A 4,688-nucleotide genomic window follows, 5' to 3' on the forward strand; every position below is an offset into this window, starting at 1 on the left:
TTTTCACTTATCTCTGGTCAATTTGATGACAGCATAGAGCTCAAGATTGCCTCTGGTCTTAGTAATTGCAAAATAAAACAATGTCTGAAGTGAATGCTTTAAGGATTCAGGTATTAGTAGGAATGTGAACGGTGTTCTCTCTCCTATGGGTTGGCCAGCTTTCACCATGAATGACAAGGTCCTTCAACCTGAGAACCTGAAATTTTTTATTCCATTTACATATTGTTTTTTCACATCACTGCTCATATGGCCTTTCCTTTTTCTTTTTTGTTGTGGGCTTACAACTGTGAGCTATTTTAGAGATTTTTCTCCACGTTACTTTCCCTGTGATTTATTTCCTTATTGATCTTCCTCCAGTCTGTCTGAAAGCAACTGGATTTCTCACATGTGCAAGACAACATTTTTGTACTTGGATCATTAGGTGAGTCGGCTCCTATTTGGAATTGTCATTTTTACGAGTCCCTATATTATTCTGCTCTGTGTGGAGAGTATCTGTCCTGTCCCCTGACCCCCTGAACTTTGCAGTCTCCCCCAGTGTGAGTGGGATGAGGCATGGATAGGAAGAGACATGACAGATTTTTTTTAGCTTGTTGTAATAACATTGATATTCTACAGAAAAAAAAAGATTGTCTAATACAATGTTCAGAACATCTATCTACCTTTCTTTTAATAATTAGATACAGATATTATAATGATACCTGGAGCATGAGCTTCACTAATATAGGTGTGGTATATAAATTTGGAGAGAATTGATGCTTAGTGATAGTTTTCATGGTCTTTTGGGGGGCTCCATGCAAGCTAACATCAGGGGTGGCTGGTGGATGCACCTGATGGGGTCACTTTCCTGGATTCATGGCATGGTGAAAGGAGATCATCTTTTCTGCCTCAAGGAAGATTTGCTGGTTTCAGGTAGTGACCCCCTTACCTCCTGACAGCTTGAGCAGCATCTGCATACATCTGTCTGTGCTCATCCATTTATGTTTGTAGGACTCCAGTCTCTTAGTAAATCTGATAATTATATAGTCCTATCTCCTCAGATTACACATTTTTCAAACAGGCTACTACCTCACCTGTTTATAAGGTTATGTAGTTTTAAGACTCAATTTTTCAAAATAGTTTTCAAGGGAAGCCTGAATTTCATGAGAATAACTTGAAAATTCATGTTGTCAGCAGGATTTATCTCATATTATTCTTTTAGGATATTATGTGAAAGGTTTTGCTCATTGATTGATCCTACACCTTTGAAATATTATCTGGACATATTTTGTAACTTAAATGTAATAGATGTGTAAAGAATGGGTGTGTATTGTTTACAAATAAATGGAAGGTTAAGAAGACCACTTGCTGCTGTGTGATTAAAGACAGTCTATGACTTCATGACAGCCTGTGACTTGTAAAACTCAGAATGGGATGATAATGTGAGTATTTTTGATGTCTCTACTTGGTATATCTGAGGTATGAAGCTTAATTATCTGAGTGTGTAAATAGATAAATTTACTTGATTAATATATTAGAAACCAAAAATTTTCTAATTGTTATTATGAAGTATCTATTTTAAAAATCAAAATTTTCAAATTGTTGAGACCTAGTGTCCACCCACCTAAAATATGAGACAAAGAGTTACTTTTTTATTGAAGTTAACTTTATTTTATTTATGTATTTTTATGTGGTGCTCAGGATCAAAACCAGAACCTCACATGTGCTAGGCAACTGCTCTACCATTGAGCTACAAGTCCAGCCCATGAAAGTAAAAGTTAGGTACCACCCACTGTCGTGTATCCACCCCACTGACTAAAGAATATTTTAAAGAATTTTCACATCATGGGTCCAGAGATTTTTAGCATTAGCTCCTCTGAACCACCGTAGCTTAACTAAAATTGCTTCCTAAAATTCCTCAGATATCCAGAATCATCTGTCCTACATCAAGGGCACAGCATTTGTGAAATTCATAAGGTCAGGGAGGATGAACTAGAAAATCTGAGGATTATGTGAAGGCAAGAATGGCATCCATTTGCCCCCAAACTCGCTCCCCATACATGCACATAGAAAATTATGATTTATATACTTTGTGTTGTAAAGTAAAATATTTTTAAAGTATAGTTTAGAGTGCTTGCTTACACATGGGTATCTACAGTGTCAATATTTTACACTTAATTTAAGAAAACTATCAAGAATGGGTAATTACTACTGCAAAGGAAAGAAGCACAAAAGACCTAGAGCTGCTTTATCAACAACATGAACTGTCAACACTCAGAAATACTAAGTGTCCTCTGTGAGAAGGTCTCTCTGATCAACCCAATAATGCAACAAAGACAGCATCATGTTCTCAATAAATGACTTTCCTCTTCCTTTTCCATAATATCCTTTGTGTTTTATCACCAAGAAAACTAGATTTATGCACATTTATCTTAAATACTTATAAGTAGTTATCAGGAGGTGGGCAGCAACAAAAATCTAACACAAAAACATGAGTTCAGGGAAGAGGAGAACATGTTGTTGTAACTGGGCACATGTGTAATTCCAGCAACTCTGGAGGCTGAAACAGTGTAATCACAAGGTTGAGGCCAGCCTGGGCAATTTAAGGAGATCATGCCTAAAAAATAAAAAGGTGTGAGGATGTAGCACAGGTGAATAAAATTATTCTTATTTTATTTATTTTTATGTGGCACTGAGGATCAAACCCAGTGCCTTGAATGTGCTCAAGAAGTGCTATATCTATGCTCAGTTCCATTGAATACATTATTAATCAATAAATAAAATAAATACAAATTTTGTTTTAAAATTTTACCCTCATGAATGGGTTTGACATATCCACTATTAATGAAATTATAAGAGGTATTTTTAAATATATAGTCAAAAAAATATATGGACATCCTTCACCCTCACCAAATTCTGATAAATTACATTCTAAGCCATTTTCAAACAAGGCAAAGAAAATTTCTACCATCGTTGGTTCTTTTATTTATGATGTATTTACAGTCCAACTTTCATTATCACTTGATAAGACATAGCCCAGCGGAGAGAGCTCATGTGAACCAGTGTCTCCACTAATGTAATGTTTGTTAAATTAGTAAGAGTGCAAAAAAGGTTTTTGTGAGAAAATGCTGGATCATATCTTGTATGAATGAATATATTCAAACTCTTTCAAAGGTGGTACTTTGAATGAAGAATCTCTCTTCAAACTAAATTTTTTTAAATTAACTTTATTTATTTATTTTTACATGGTACTGATAATCAAACCCAGTTTCTTAAATGTGCTCTACCACTGAGCTACCACATGCATTTTTAAAAATTCTTTTTAAAAACTCAAATTACAGATCACTTATTTTTAAAAGCTTTAATAGATTACAAAGAAGCTAAAAGAAAAATTGAGTATATTTAGTAAAAACTCATAGCAAAATTCTATAAAATGAAAGGAGAATAACATGTTCCTTGAGAACTGATATTAAGTGAACAAAAGTCATTATATTTCAGCAAAGGAATGTATAATTGAAAGCAATTATAGGATTTCATATCTAAATTGATTAATAGCATTTTATATTAAAAACTACTAATTTAATAAGTCACTAAATTAAAACAATGAGAATGCTAGAAGGATATTCTTCCATGGAGAGAAAGGAAAACAGCCCTTGAGATGCAGATGGTGATTGGAGGTGGCTGCTGATCCAAACCTGAAATCTGACTGGGAGACCCCTGGTTCAGGCCCTGCCTTCCCCCTGATATGCATCAGGAACAGAGAGGCACTTACCAGATGGCTTGCAGGAGAGGCAATGACCCCAGACAAACCAGCATAGCATATTTCTCTACAAGAAGGTAATTTTAGTGCCTCTATAAGTGTGATGAGATCTCCCTACAGGGAGAGAACTATGGTGTTTCCTGTGGGACATTTACATGTTTCTTCATTTTTCTTTATTCTTTCCTGGACAATGGTACTCAGGGGAGAGCTGTGCTCAAAACTTCCCCTAAGTTACCCTGACACAAAAGCATGTAACACCTGAAGGGTCAGATCATCTAGTCAACAGCAATTTCATTACTTTGATAGCAACTTTAAATTAGTATGAACATATTTCAGACTTTGTAATTCCTGTACTCTGGTGAGATTCCTGGCACCTGAGCCCTCCCAGTGGCTCTGAGGGGGGTCCTCTCCCTGCAATGTATGACAGGCATTTTCTTCTTTAAGAACTGTCCATAGAGCACCTGGTTTTTGAGTACTACAGGGTCCTGTATTCCATGATTTCCAAGTTCTCAACTTCAGGTTTCAAGATGCCAATCAAATTTAATGATGAGCTGGGCATTGTGGTGCACACCTGTAATCCCAACAGCTTGGAAGGCTAAAGCAGAAAGATTGTGAGTTCAAAGTCATCCTCAGAAAATTAGGGAGTCTGTGAACAACTCAGTGAGATCCTGTCTCAAAACAAAAACAAAAGCAAAAAAAAAAAAATACTAAAAATGAGGTGGGAATATGGCTCAGTGGTTAAGTGTCCCTTGGTTCAATCCTTGGAACCAAAAGGAAAGAAAGAAAGAAAGAAAGAAAGAAAAGAGGATTTAATAAGAAATAAAACAGCATGTATGCGTTTCTTGAGATAAACTCAACTAATCTGTATAGACATTATGCCCTAATTTTTAAAAGTTAATAAAACCTCCATACTAAAATGAATCAAACTATAGAAAATTTGAGGCAGAGCTAC

This window comes from Ictidomys tridecemlineatus, chromosome 11 (assembly GCF_052094955.1).
Source record: "Ictidomys tridecemlineatus isolate mIctTri1 chromosome 11, mIctTri1.hap1, whole genome shotgun sequence".
NCBI classification, from domain to species: domain Eukaryota; kingdom Metazoa; phylum Chordata; class Mammalia; order Rodentia; family Sciuridae; genus Ictidomys; species Ictidomys tridecemlineatus.